General features: G+C 36.9%; 1 protein-coding gene across 5 annotated transcripts in view; it reads right to left on the reverse strand.

Moving 5' to 3' along the window:
* Positions 1–16,254, reverse strand: part of LOC143229333 (uncharacterized) — a 140,897-nt gene that overhangs the window by 57,162 nt on the left and 67,481 nt on the right. Inside the window, exon 1 of one of the 5 annotated variants that reach the window (XM_076461522.1) lies at positions 11,826–11,921. The exons of 2 other annotated variants lie outside the window; for them this stretch is intronic. The gene's annotated coding sequence lies outside the window, so the exon portion shown is untranslated. Of the gene's footprint in view, positions 1–11,825; positions 11,922–16,254 lie in introns of those variants that run through there. 2 more of the 5 variants (XM_076461564.1, XM_076461569.1) reach the window with 2 other exon arrangements.

The following is a 16,254-nucleotide window of genomic DNA, read 5'->3' on the forward strand; positions in this document are numbered from 1 at the left end:
TCGTTTCAACGTATATATTTATCACTGTTTTAATGTGTATAGTTCTCATCGTTTCAACGTATATATTTATCACTGTTTTAATGTGTACAGTTCTCATCGTTTCAACGTATATATTTATCACTGTTTTAATGTGTACAGTTCTCATCGTTTCAACGTATATATTTATCACTGTTTTAATGTGTATAGTTCTCATCGTTTCAACGTATATATTTATCACTGTTTTAATGTGTACAGATCTCATCGTTTCAATGTACATATTTATCACTGTTTTAATGTGTACAGTTCTCATCGTTTCAACGTACATATTTATCACTGTTTTAATGTGTACAGTTCTCATCGTTTCAACGTATATATTTATCACTGTTTTAATGTGTATAGTTCTCATCGTTTCAACGTATATATTTATCACTGTTTTAATGTGTATAGTTCTCATCGTTTCAACGTACATATTTATCACTGTTTTAATGTGTACAGATCTCATCGTTTCAACGTATATATTTATCACTGTTTTAATGTGTATAGTTCTCATCGTTTCAACGTATATATTTATCACTGTTTTAATGTGTATAGTTCTCATCGTTTCAACGTACATATTTATCACTGTTTTAATGTGTACAGATCTCATCGTTTCAACGTATATATTTATCACTGTTTTAATGTGTACAGATCTCATCGTTTCAACGTACATATTTATCACAGTTTTAATGTGTACAGTTCTCATCGTTTCAACGTACATATTTATCACTGTTTTAATGTGTACAGTTCTCATCGTTTCAACGTATATATTTATCACTGTTTTAATGTGTACAGATCTCATCGTTTCAATGTACATATTTATCACTGTTTTAATGTGTACAGTTCTCATCGTTTCAACGTATATATTTATCACTGTTTTAATGCGTACAGTTCTCATCGTTTCAACGTATATATTTATACCGTTTTAGGCTAAATTTCTTACCTGTCTGAAATGATTCAAACTATCTTATGTAACCACCTTCTTCATGTTCAACAGTACATGAGCTATAATTTGCAAGGTATGAGTAACAAGTTCGCTTGTCTGTTAAACACAATGCTACACAATGGGCTACCCGTATAATGCCTAACACGAATATCAAAACCCGGTTATAACATAAGTCTTCAGATTAACCACTCAGTTACTGGGGTAATTCACAAGTGAGTAGGTATTACACTTCGGTGAAACCTGACAACTCGTTTTTTTAACATGTTACAAGATCTGTAGACACAGAAACTGATAAAACGATATTAAAGTTTTTATCTGAGCAAGTTTCCATCATATACCTTTCAGACATATAAACGCATGATGCGAAAGTTGAGGTCCCAGAAGTAGTCACTAGCGCAAGTTCATGGTGAAACCATTCTGTAAGCACTGTCGAACTGAGGATTACACACTAGTCTTTACGAGGAAGGACTTTAATACGAAAAGTTTTGTACGAAAATAAAACATGATGGCTGTAGAGAATAGAATTAATATTGGTGACATTTGACTGCAAAAGGTCGTCTATGTGTAATCTTATAGGGCATATCTCACTTTATAATATTTTTTTATGCTTAATACAAACTCGAGCACGACCTCCCATAAAACTAAACACTAAATCTTTTAAGAATATTAGTTTACATATCCTACGACAGCTGCTTAAACAGTTTAACCATAACAAGAGATCTTGAAACTTATGTGTTTTAATACACACACAGACACTTAAAGTATTCTGCTTTCATTTGCTTTCAATACTTCCGAAATTTATTGAATTTGTTTTTCTTTATAAGATTTCAGTAAACAATTCTTTAAGACTAAATTGAACTGAACTGAAGACAACAGATTTCAGCACCCTTAAATAGAAATGTTAAATGATTTACAGTTTAGTTTCAGTTCGCTAGACATGTTTCGCAAGAATAGCCTTACGTGAACTTTAAACAAGTAGAATTTTTTTTAACATACCGATACCAGCAATCATTTATTTAGAATTATAACGCAAAGCTCTACAATGGATTCTTTTAGCTCTATCCAAATTATAGCGCAAAGCTGTACAATAAGTTGTCTGTGTTGTCCAAATTACAGTGCAAAGCTCCGCAATGGGTTCTTTCAGCTCTATCCAAATTATAGCACAAAGCTCTACAATGGGTTTTATGTGCTCTGCCTACCGCAGACAATTGAAACGTGGATTTTAGCATTTTAAGTTCTTAATCTTACGGTTGACCTACAGGAAGGCTCACGAAAGTTAACAAGAGGGTTAATTTTGATCTGATAGACTACAGAGAAGGCAATAGCACCCAACACTAAGTGTTGAGTTAATCGTGTTTGACCGAATAGGAAAACTTGACAGTTACTCTTATATTACACCTATTGTCCCAAAGTTTGGAGGTCGATATTTGAACAATGAGATGCGAACCATGAATCTACAAATTCACAGTCCAAGTACGCTGATCACTTGTTTTGAAACTAAAAAAAACACAATCTCCCCCCTCCCCACCCAGAAACGTGCTGTCAACATGATTCTAATATGAACAGACTGTTCTCTCACTGATCTAGAGACCCAAGAGCAAGAGAGGGAAACGTTTTAAACTTAAAAAACACTAAAGACTGATTTACTCTCAGTATAAAATAAGTTTTTTTTAAAAAAAAAGTCAATAGAGATTTAGCGTTTTTATTATTCTTCAACTTTAATCATAAACCAAAACGTCATAAATTTTATAGAGCTAATGCCAATAAAGAAAACGTTATTTTTCTGGGGGGGGGGGAGAACTAATAAGTGAAATTAATGAGAAAAGTTTATATTAATTATTTTCCACAATGGAATAAACCTACAAAGTTTTATCATTAAACCAAAGCATTTCTTGCTTCAAAACCAGAAAAAATGATCTGTCCTAAGCTTCAATATACTTGGCATTAGGAGGAAGAGAAGTAAATAGCTAATAATTGTCACTACTTTTTTGTTTATGAAAAACTGTATCATCGGCAGCTACCATTTAACATCATGAGAATAGCTTTGAACCATCTAGCTTTAGACATATCTTGTATATATCTTACCGTTGTTAATAGTTATGATAAAGATTGATTGATCGTTTGGAATTAAGCACAAAGCTATACAATGGGCTACCTATCTGTACTTTGCCCACCACGGGTATCAAAACCCAGTTTCTAGCGGTGCGAGTTCCCAGACACACTGCAGTGCCACTAGGAGGCTAGGGTGAAGAATGTTACTTTTCTTACTGTTTGTTTTTGAATTTCGTGCAAAGCTACACGAGGGCTATCTGCGCTACCCGTCCCTAATTCAGCAGTGTAAGACTACAGAAAAGGTAGCTAGTCATCACCACCCACCGCCAACTGTTGGGCTACTCTTTTCCCAACGAATAGTGGGATTGACCGTCACATTATAAAGCCCCCACGACCGAAAGGGCGAGCATGTTTGGTGCGAGGGGGATTCGAACCCGCCACCTTCAGATTACGAGTCGAACGCCTTAGCCCACATGGCCATGTCGGGCCCTATTTTCCTTAATTGGTAACCTTTCGGCCTTTTTTTAAACTAAAATAAACCATTAAGAGAAATCAATCTGAAAAGAGCACCAAAATACGTATGTCTATTTTAACATCTTATCTGTCGATTATCCGAAACCTTTCTTATCTTTCGTACTTAACTACAATACTTAACTAGTGTTAGTGTTAACATAGATTCTATATGAATACTTTGACATTGAAGAAAGTAACAAGTCTGGACACCACTAATAACATAAACACAAATGGCACAAGATACGCATTTCAGTACAGGCAAGAATCTCGTTGTTGCAGAAATTTATGTGAATATCAGTGCTTTGGAAAACTCAGTCCACGCATTTTTACATAGAATTAATACTATAAGCCACGACTAGTGAAATAAATATACCTTTAAATATCTGACTCGGGCGTAGTCGATGATTGGCGAGCAGAGAAGTTTGAGACACGATACTCCACTGAATACTTTCAAATGTGAAGGTTATATAAATTTATTCCCGCTAGTCGATTGAGAGTATAAGTTATGTAAATTGAGGGTTATGCTAACTGGTTGTTACCCCTCTTTTCCCTTTATTCAGCAATTCTAAATTAGAGATTGTTACATCTATACCTTCGGGCCTTTGTGTTGTATAAGGTGCCGTTGAAAATACCAAATACCTATTTACCACCTACTTAAATGCAGAGAATGTTCTCACCGCATTTTTTAAGTCGTAGGAACTACTGATTAGGCTTACTAAGGTTACCATTGGGTAAATATTTATGAAGATGTTTACGAGGCGAAACGCCTATATTAAAAACTGGGAACTAAAGTTGTGATAATAATAAAAAAGGCTTCCGAGTTTTAGTTTTCCACTTGAGTGGTTAGAAACAAAGTTTCCTATTCACTGGTTTATATATATATTCAGAATCGTCCGAGACCCTAACTATACCTGTGTCTTCTTAGATTCGATATAGAATAACGAATCCAAATATAAATATTTATTTACGTTATCAAACATGCAAAGGAAAAAAAATGAAACGTGATTTAATAGCCTCGTTCATCCATTTGTAAGCTAAAGAAACGAATTAAATATCTGGCTCGGTATGAAAATAAAAGTTTTAAGTACATTAAACTTTGGATTAGCCTCGAGGGAAGTCACTGATGTGAGTCGTAATAATTGATTGAAAATTATAATTGACATTCAAAATGTATATACTAATTGTTTCTGCTGTATGTTATAAATACAAGTATATGGACATATATATATGAATTTTTTAATAAATTATAATTTCGAACCATGAAAAAGTTTTCTTTTGAAGTTGGCGCAAAGCTACATCCGGGCTATCCGTCCCCAATGTAGTAGTGTAAGACTACAGGGAAGGCAGCTAGTCATCACCACCCACCGTCAACTCTTTTACCAACGAATTGACCGTTATATTATAACGCTACCATGGCCGAAAGAGTGAGTATGTTTGGTGAGAGGGGGATTCGAACACTCAACCCTCAGAATAAGAGTCAAACAAACAAACCATTTGGCCATCACATACCAGTGAGGGGTTAAATTAAAAACAGTTTAAATTTAATTTATTACACAGATTGGATGAACCCCATGGCTGGAATGTTCAGACTGTGATTTTGTACACAGATTGGATGAATCCCACAGCTAGAATGTTTAGAGTGTGATTTTGTACACAGATTGGATGGATCCCACGGCTGGCATGTTCAGAGTGTGATTTTGTACACAGATTGGATGGATCCCACGGCTGGCATGTTCAAAGTGTGATTTTGTACACAGATTGGATGGATCCCACGGATGGCATGTTCAGAGTGTGATTTTGATGATTTGGTTCGCGGACCTTTGCAACGAAAACGCTCTCCGCACTTTGAGGCCGCGGGTACTTTAAAAGAATAAAAATAACAAGAACAGCCCAAGAAATGCTAGTAAGTGATGTTGATTGGCCGTCTGTCGTTTACGACTATGCATAGAAAGTTTTTTTTATAGTTTTGCATGAAATTATGAAACAAAGAGGAATACATTATGCAGAATATAGTGATGTAAGTTTAAAGACGGTAAGAAACTAGCAGAGTTACAGCTATACTTCACTGTAGAAACCAAAGCAGTTTTTCACCACGAGATACAGCTTACTCGGTTAACGATCTGGTTGACCTTATAACACAAGGGAAACATATAAATTATTGGCTGTGTTACATACTTAGCTTTTACACCCCAGGATCCATCTTAATATAGTTTCAGAGTATTACTGTTTATATGACACTGAACAGATCCTAGCATATAACAGTTTCAGTTGTTACTGTTTCTACAACATTTAATATATCCTAATATAGTTTCATAATGTATTCTAAAGACGGCTGGTATGGGTATTAAAACGTTAATTAAAATAACGTGCAGAACAACGTTTCGACCTTCTTGGGTCATCTTCAGGTTAATAAAACGAGTTTGCAATTGACCGTTGCTGAGCACATGTCTTAGGAACGAGAGTATAAAAGGGTACGAGATTGTAGGGGCGTTGCAGTAGATGTTAGGTTATTAATTAATATTGGTATAAACGTGTCCCTTTATACTGGTTCAATTTAAACTCTCGTTCCTAAGACATTTACCCATCAACGGTCAGTGGCAAACTCTTTTTGTTAACCTGAAGATGACCTAAGAAAGTCGAAACTTTGTTCTATATTTTATTTTGTTTTTAAAGTTTTAATACCCATACAAGCCGTCTATAGAATACATTTTTACTTTAAGTGGGTTTCTCGTCATCATGAATAGTTTCATAGTAGTGTACTGCTTCTATAACTTCGAATACATCCTAACATAGTTTCAGTGTTACTGTTTATATAACATTAAATATGAGAATGTATATATCAGGCCATCACATAAGTAATGTCCGAAAATTTAATACAGAAAGTGCACCATCATTTCTGTCTTTGTAGCAGACTTTAATGACTAAAATATGTAGTAGGACGTGTATAAAAATGTTCAGACAAATAAAAGAAACTAACCCAACTCCACTTTTTCAGATCATTAATCAAATAAACCCTTATGAAGATGGATGTGTCTGAGAAGCACATTAGGCATATAATGCTTTATGAGTTTCAAAAAGGCGGCAGTGCAGTAGAAACTACACGAAACATTCAAGTTGTTTGTGGTGTGGAGTCTCTCAATGAAAGAAAATGCGAATGTGGTTTCAGAAGTTCAGATCAGGTGACTACAGCTTAAGTGATACACCACGTTCAGGTTGTCCTGTTAAGTTTAATGATGACTTGCTACTGGCTGCACTTGATGAAGATTGTGCTGTAACAGTTGAAGAACTAGCACAAAAGTTTAATTCAACCCATTCAACAGTTCACCATCAACTGCAACAGCTTGGAAAATGGGTTCCCCATGACTTCACAGAAGCCATCTTCAGAACAAGAGTGGACATTTGCACTTCTCTACACTCTCGTGAATGTAACTCGTCTATTTTGGACAAGTTAGTGACTGGAGATGAAAAATGGATATATTATAAAAATATTAAGTGCTGCAGACAATGGCTTAGTGCAGGTAAACTGGCTAGAGCACAGCCCAAAATGGATGTCCACTCTAGGAAAGTCTTGTGAAGTGTTTGGTGGAATACTGTTGGTGTGATCCATTTTGAATTGCTGCCACTCAATGTAACGATTACATCAGACTTCTACTGTCAACAGTTAGAGTGCTTGAATGTTGTACTGAAAGAAAAGAGGCCTGCTTTGATCAGTAGTAAAGGTGTTGTATTACACCAGGGTAATGCACGGCCCCATACAGCAAGGATTACATCTGCAAAGATTGAAGAGTTAGACTGGGAAAAACTTCGACATCATCCTTATTCTCCAGACCTTGGTCCATCTGATTATCATCTATTCCGAAGTTTGCAAAACTATCTTGATAGAAAAGAGCTTGGAACACATGAAGCTGTCCAAACTACCCTCTCTACATTCTTTTCCTCCAAACCCCAAGAATTTTATAGAAGTAGCATTCAGAAGCTTGTGAATCGTTGGCAGGAAGTAATTAGTAATAATATAACATACATTATTGATTAAATAACATTAAAAGCGTTTGAACTCCTTTCTCTTTTTCTGAACCTAAAATCGGATATTATTTAAGGGATGACCTGATACATTAATGATATTACTAACATTTGGTAAGACATATGGCACTGGGGTTCTGCTCACCCATTGAAAAAAAGAAAACAGTTGTGGCTCGAACGAGCTCTGCAGTAGTTAAAAGTTAGTGGAACGTTTATTTATTAGGGCTTTTAAACATCTTAAGTCAAAAACTTAACATCCTATTTTACTGGTGTTATTTCTTAACGCTTGGCTTATCTTATCTATATGAAACTATTAATGTAAGCTCGTAACGTACTAGATGCAGATGTCCAACTAACTCTGATTTGGTAGGTTGGGGAACCTGATGAAACATTAATAGTAATGGCTTTTAACACTGCATTCGTAGCCAGCTCAATACAAGGTTCCAGTCTAAAGAGTACAATGACATGTGTTGATTCATTTTAATCTATTGTCGTATCTAAACTACCTCTGTAATTATTACGATAGGACAAGCACATAAAAAACAAAACATATTTTGATCATGTCTTACCAGGCAGTGATAAAAATGTTTAGGATAAAAAACAATGTATTTTTTTATTTTGCTCGTTACATAATTGAGTGAATAATGTGTAATTTGTTTTTTTTAGAAGAATACACATCCCGCCTATTTTAAGGTTTGTTTGTTTGCACATTCGCGCAAAGCTATACAAGGGCTTTATGTCTCTCAGACGTTCGTAATTTTGAGCTGATAGACTAAAGAGAAGGCAACTAGTGAATAGCACCCACCGCTAACGCTTGGACCATTCTAGTTTAATATTAGAATTTGACACTACTTAAGGCTAGGTCCTAATGCCTACCATCATATACCATTTCCTGTGGGGTCCTAAAGGTATATACCAGGCTTGCTGGTGATCGATCCAGCAGTTCACCAGTTTCAAGCGAATACAACATAGGGAAAAGACATTTGGATTCCTAGAATGTGACGTATAGGAGCAAATCCGAAAACACACACTATTACGTCACTCCTCCCTGGGATCCTAATGGCACATGCCAGGTTTGCTGAGAACCTGTACAATGGATCGCCAGTTACAAGTGGACACACACACACACTTATATTAGTCAAATAATGCTTTAGATTAGTGGTTTCCAAACTGTGCTCCGTATGACTCCTAGGGTTCCGCAGAGTCATCAGAGGTTCTCCTACAAAGGTAACAGTTAATGGAGTTTTCAGTTTTCCATTTATTAAGTGTTAACCCGTCTGGGGCCAAATGTATTTTTTCAAAAATCATAAGTCAGTGTTCTCTACATCAACGTTTCCCAAACTGTGTCTCGCGGAACCCTGGGCTTCCGTACGATATATTCAGGGGCTCTGCGGGAAAATTTGTATAGTGTAGTAGCGGTAAAAAAGTAGGCCAGGTATAAGTGTGGCTTAAAAGCACCTCAGCTCATAAATCGTACCACCCTGTATGTACCCTTTGTCATTTGTTATTTCATTTATGGGCGTAGCCTAATTGATGACTCTGTGTAAGTTAATCGTTAGTGATAGTTGAGTGCAGTGTTTCACGGAAACAATAAGCTAGTTTTTAGTTTCTGTTTTTTTTATAACATTACAAAAGTATAGTGATTTCAAGTATTAATATTACTTAGCCATTGGCTGGTGGCTAAAAGAAAGAATCTTAAAGAAAATCAAGTTCTTCTAACATATTAACTGCAGCTGAAGACGAACCAACGCAGAACTTTATTGCTGAGAAATTGGAAAAAGATCTTTCCAAAATGAAACAATGACCACTTAAACTAACTGAATTTGTAGTATATAATAAACGTAATCATGACGAGAGCTATTTGTCTCATATTCAATCTGACAATAAAGAATCCCTTGAGGGGTCACGAGCAACATTTGGAAACAAATAATTTCGAACATAAAGATAAAAACATTAGTTTTTTTGTTTTTTATTCAAGAAAAAGGTTAAGGTACTTACACACTGTACAACCTTCATGTTAAAACTGTCAAAGCACGCAACAAAAGCATCTTACAAAGAAGGTTAGCGCATTGCGCTTCGCGAGAAACTTGTGTGATTGGAAAAAAAACGTATTAAACTTTATGTGAAAGATACTGTAACTCATGCTTCATGAGTAGGCTTGTTGAAAAAAAATGAGGTATTACAGCTGTCAAACAATATTGTCACCAGAAGAATAACAGATCTTGCTGCTGCCATTGGGAACGAGCTAGTTTCCCGACTGAGATATTCTTTACAGCTAGATGAGTCCTCCACTATCCTGTATTACTGTTATTTGTTCGTTAAGTGTTTGAAAGATGTACTGAGAAGGACCTGCTCTTATGTAAATTTTTGCAAAGCAAAACAACTTGTGAATAAATATTCAACTGCATTAACAGCATGAAGAGATGTGAAACTAGATGAGGAAATGTGTTGTGTGCCAGGCCCAGCCCGGCATGGCCAAGCGTGTTAAAGCGTACGACTCGTAATCTGAGGGTCGCGGGTTCGCACCCCCGTCGCGCCAAACATGCTCGCCCTTTCAGCCGTGGGGGCGTTATATTGTGACGGTCAATCCCACTATTCGTTGGTAAAAGAGTAGCCCAAAAGTTGGCGGTGGGTGATGATGACTAGCTGCCTTCCCTCTAGCCTTACACTGCTAAATTAGGGACGGCTAGCACAGATAGCCCTCACGTAGCTTTGTGCGAAATTAAAACAAAACAAAAAGAAACATCAATACGAGTAAAGTATCACACAATGTTTAAATTATCTGAAAAACCAGCATATTTTAAACAATACCCTCCACATAAATATAAGTATCAAGCAGTGACTGAATTATGTTAGAAAACCAGCAGATTCTAAGCAATACTCTCTACACCACTACGAGTAAAGTATCAAACAATGTTTAAATTATCAGATCTAATGGTCATTCCTACAGTGCACCAACGACCTCAAAATGCGGAACGTATTTTGGCGGCAGCGAGTCGCGAGCCATGCGTTACCAGGTTTTACTGTCTAAGCACAAAAAGTACTAGGCCATGACCATCTGGCACACCAATATAAGGGCTACAGAATTCTCCGAATGTTCTTGATGAGTCTTTCTGGGAAGTTAAAACCTTCACTCCAGTTTTAATAGGTCATGAAATGTACTTAAGTTTTGTAGAATCACAATATTTGTTTACGCGTGGTTGAGTTTCTGAGTTTCGTTTAAACAAATAAACTGTAACATAGTTTATGGTTTTTATATGAAAATTAATTAAAATTTCAAAATTTAAGTGGTAAAAATGCATAAATTTACTTACACAGGTGACGACTCCTTTAGTTTAATAAAATACACAGATTATTTTGTCTTTGATCAAAAACCGGTTTATATATATATGTATAAAACCTGCAATAATTATATATATATAAGTTGTTAAAGGATTTACACATGAATGTGTAAAAGAACGATTAACATCGCTTTGGATTTAATTGAAAGTGATTAATATTCCCACACGTGTGGAATTCGAGATAAACGTTAATATTTCTATAGGTGTGAAAATCTCATAAAATGATAATATCAATGTAGATATGGAATTCTCAGAAAAAGAATAATACTCACACAGATTGGGAATTTTCAGGGAATTCACATTTCTGTTAATAATGAACTACCAGAAGAGACGTTTGGAAGTTTGATGGATGATAATATTAAGATTATATTTATCATTGTTTTACTAAATACCAAGGACTACTGTTTATGTTTTCATATTAAAGTTGCATCTAGCATAGAAACAATTAATTATTTCAAACACTCTATCAGTAGTATATGTTCTCTTATAATACACAGCTTTCGTCTTTCCAGAGGAACAAGATGTTTACAATATTCATTAAACTCTACCTAAACCAAGGCTTCCTGGTCTGATAGCCAATTCTCGGAGTAGAAGAAAATCAACTATCTTCCCTCCTTCCCATTGCGCGGAGCAATTATTAAACAGTATTAGCGCGATTTTATTTACAGACAATAAAGTCCATCATCGTATTAAGAAATCAGCGGGCGACTCCGTTCATTCACTTTCCACGTCGGAGCGCGATCGAACGCCCTGCCTGCTACCTACCGTGCAAAAGTTCTGATGGTGTACACGTACGTACAGCATCAGCTTCGTTCTTTCCTCATTTTGTGCTATTTACCAATGGCTTTTTCGCGGTTAGTTTGACTTTATAACATCTATAAGGACTTATTATTCAAATAAGCATCTATATTATTAAGAAATAATTTGCCAACTTTTACCTGCTTTAGGCAATCCTTACTTGAGGCCTTCCCAACAAGGCAGGAGCCTTGACTACTAGAAGTGTACGTGTAAGACGTTCTACTAGATTCTGGCCTGTTTGCCTTGAGAAAGGTGCACCAATTACAATGCGTCATGCAATACGGTTAACCAACGGAAAGCCACGTTGCATTTGGGCTTAGGACGAGAGTGCTAGAATGCGATTGGCCAGAATGTTGTTCCTTCCAATACAAACAGGGAAGTGCTGTAATTTTAAGTAGACACACTTTTTGTAGAATTACCATCTAAATAAGACGCTGACTTGATATTCAATACTGTCGTAAGACGTAGTTTACCTATTCGACTAAATTTATCACAAGTTATTTAGTAAATATAACGTATTTCCATTATTTTGATCTACGGTTTATATGGCGTGTTTATATATATTTTTTTAATATATAAAACGTCTTACCTAACACTAACGAATGGAAAACATGTGCTTCGTGTTTCAAGTACTAAAACATTTCATACATAAATTAACTACTTGAAACTATTAAGCGCTGCATGCAAAGTAATCTAGGCAACAGTAGAAAAGTATTTGAAAATTAATTGTTCGTTTGTTTTTGAATTTCGCGCTAGCCGTCGCTAATTTGGCAGTGTAAGAATAGATGGAAGGCAGCTAGCTAGTCATCGCCACCCACCGCCAACTCTTGGGCTCCTCTTTTACCAACGAATAGTAGGATTTACCGTCACATTATAACGCCCGCACGGTTGAAAGGGCGAGCATGTTTGGCGTGACGGGGATTCGAACCCGCGACCATTGGATTACGAATCGAGTGCCTTAACCACCTGGCCTTGAGAATTAGACAAATTAAATTTTAAAAAATAATTTAACCATTAATTTATGTGTAAAATATGAACGAAAAGCTTCTGGAAAAAAGCCTTGTTTTTATACGTTCGACCAATTACAGCACTCCTTCACCGTTACCCGGTGCACCGGAAACACACGGTCGGAAGTAATTGACATATAATTTTCGAAAACATTTTAAAGCTAACTTCGCTGTTTTACCGGCGGTTTAAGAAAAGTATAATTGTTTTGTTTTTTTGTTTTTGTTTTTTACTAATTTTAGTCCTTACTTTTATAACATTATATAACGCAATGAACTTTCAAATGAACTTTTTATTATTAATATAATATATGTAATTATGAAAGGTTCAAGTAGCTTCATCTGTTTGTTTTAGCACGTTTGTTTGTTTGATGAATTTCGCGCAAAGCTACACGAGGGCTATCTGCGCTAGCCGTCCCTAATTTAGCAGTGTAAGACTAGAGGGAAGGGAGCTAGTCATTTCCACCCACCGCCATTCTTGGGCTACTCTTTTACCAACGAATAGTGGTATTGATCGTAACATTATAACGCCCCCACGGCTGAAAGGGCGAGCATGTTTGGTGCGACCGGGGTTCGAATCCGCAACTCTCAGATTACGAGCCGAACGCCTTAACCCACCTGGCAATGCCGGGCCCCGAAAGGGATAGGGAAGGGTTGAAGAATCTGCGCCTTCTAATGTGCACACTAGAAGTTAATTTTATTGTTTCGTCGACAAGAGATTTTTCCATAAAATGTTTCTTCCCTGGCACTTGATTTTACTAATGTTATCAAAACATTGTCATTGAAACCTCTGATTATATATATGTTCAATCTTAATTCTACGTTTTACTGAAATCTATACAATAATTATATATACTGGCACAGACGGCTGTTTGTGTGTTGTCGTAGCATTCATTCATACCTAGATGAAACAAGTTTAGTCACTTTTTCCGTTATTGTGTTACAGAATCATCGAAGTTATTTGAGTAATTCAGGTTTTACTATCTAGTTTATTGGGTTTTTTTTGGCGAAGGTTTCACTTCAGTACGTTTGGTATGCTAAAAATCGATTAATATACTAAATATGACCAATGGCTGGTGTTTTCTACGTCAAACAAATAAAAAGTATGGTCAGATATGGCCTAGTGGTTGGTAGGCCATTACTGTGAATTCGATAGTTATATTTATGGTTCACGACCCGTTGCTGCAGAAATGTGTGTTTTCATATAGCAAAGCCACATCGAGCTATCTGCTGAGGACACCGAGGGGAATCGAACCCCTTGCAGAAAAGTACTCTGCTCTTTGAGACCAAGAGCTAAGGTACAAAAATAACGGTCAAATCTTAGTATTTGTTCAGAGAAGAATTCGATATTTCTTCTGTCAGCCCAAAATAATGTATGACCAAGAAACTGTTTTTTGTTTTGTAGTTTTACACTATATCTTGGTAGAAAACAAACTGCTCTATTTCATATGTTTTATATTTTTCTTCGTGAAAATGATTTATTCCAATAACAACATTATTATTTTCAATTTCTGAGATAGCAAAATTAAACAAAACAAAAACGAATAGAGAGCACTTTCTGGAAATGTTTGTTTTGTTTGATTTTCTTTACTTTTAATTCTGTTTTCTCTGTCTTCTTGTTGCCACTACATTACAAACGAAATCATAATTTGATGAAAGTCACTTTCAACAACAAACTGTATTAACCTGTAGTCCACATGACATACTTCAGCATGTTTATGTTAGTACAGTGAACATACCATGACACACCTCAGCACGTCTCTGCCAGTACAGTGATCATATCACGATAGTACCTTGTTGTACACACGACACACCTCAGCACGTCTCTGCCAGTACATTGATCATACCATGATAATACCTTGTTGTACACACGACACACCTCAGCACGTCTCTGCCAGTACAGTGATCATATCTCTGCCAGTACATTGATCATACCATGATAATACCTTGTTGTACACACGACACACCTCAGCACATCTCTGCCAGTACATTGATCATACCACGATAGCACCTTGTTGTACACACGACACACCTCAGCACATCTCTGCCAGTACATTGATCATACCACGATAGCACCTTGTTGTACACACGACACACCTCAGCACATCTCTGCCAGTACACGTGATCATATCCTTGTTGTACACACGATACCTCAGCACGTAGTACCATACCATGATAATACCTTGTTGTACACACGACACACATACCATTCAGCACGCACGTCTCTGCCAGTACATTGATCATACCACGATAGTACCTTGTTGTACACACGACACACCTCAGCACATCTCTGCCAGTACAGTGATCATACCACGATAGTACCTTGTTGTACACACGACACACCTCAGCACGTCTCTGCCAGTACAGTGATCATACCACGATAGTACCTTGTTGTACACACACACACCTCAGACACACCTCAGCACGTCTCTGCCAGTACAGTGATCATACCACGATGGTACCTTGTTGTACACACGACACACCTCAGCACGTCTCTGCCAGTACAGTGATCATACCACGATAATACCTTGTTGTACAGTGATCACGACACACACGACCTCAGCACGTCTCTGCCAGTACAGTGATCATACCACGATGGTACCTTGTTGTACACGTCTCTGCCAGTACGACACACCTCAGCACGTCTCTGCCAGTACAGTGATCATACCACGATAATACCTTGTTGTACACACGACACACCTCAGCACGTCTCTGCCAGTACAGTGATCATACCACGATAGTACCTTGTTGTACACACGACACACCACACCTCAGCACGTCTCTGCCAGTACAGTGATCATACCACGATGGTACCTTGTTGTACACACGACACACCTCAGCACGTCTCTGCCAGTACAGTGATCATACCACGATGGTACCTTGTTGTACACACGACACACCTCAGCACATCTCTGCCAGTACAGTGATCATACCATGATAATACCTTGTTGTACACACGACACACCTCAGCAGTACGTGATCATACCACGATACTAGCACACGACACACCTCAGCACATCTCTGCCACATTGATCATACCACGATAATACCTTGTTGTACATCCGACACACCTCAGCACGTCTCTGCCAGTACAGTGATCATACCACGATAGTACCTGGTTGTACACACGACACACCTCAGCACGTCTGTACTAGCACAGTAATTATGCCACATTTGTATATATCATACATTCTTATCATCGAATATAACACACGTGTATGTTGTCATAGAAACTGAAATCCGGTTTTTGTTTGAATGAACAAACATGGAAAGTATATATATATAAATATATATATACAGCTTTACGTACTTGGGGAGTAACAAAAAATAAAAACCGTTAATGTGTATTTTAGCTCGAACTTTCTCACGTGTATAGCGCATTTGTAAGAAAATTTCTTTATCTGTATGTTGTCTTGTTTAATTTATTTTTCGATTGTTATCACGATTAAATAAACATAATAAAAGTTAGATGACCGTGGCTTTCAAAGCTACGCTAAGAAAAACCGAGCACAGGGCTTTTATTTTTATCTTTGTCAAGAGCAGACCGGAAATAAAACGTTCTACG

Source organism: Tachypleus tridentatus, chromosome 1 (genome assembly GCF_004210375.1).
Source record: "Tachypleus tridentatus isolate NWPU-2018 chromosome 1, ASM421037v1, whole genome shotgun sequence".
NCBI lineage: Eukaryota > Metazoa > Arthropoda > Merostomata > Xiphosura > Limulidae > Tachypleus > Tachypleus tridentatus.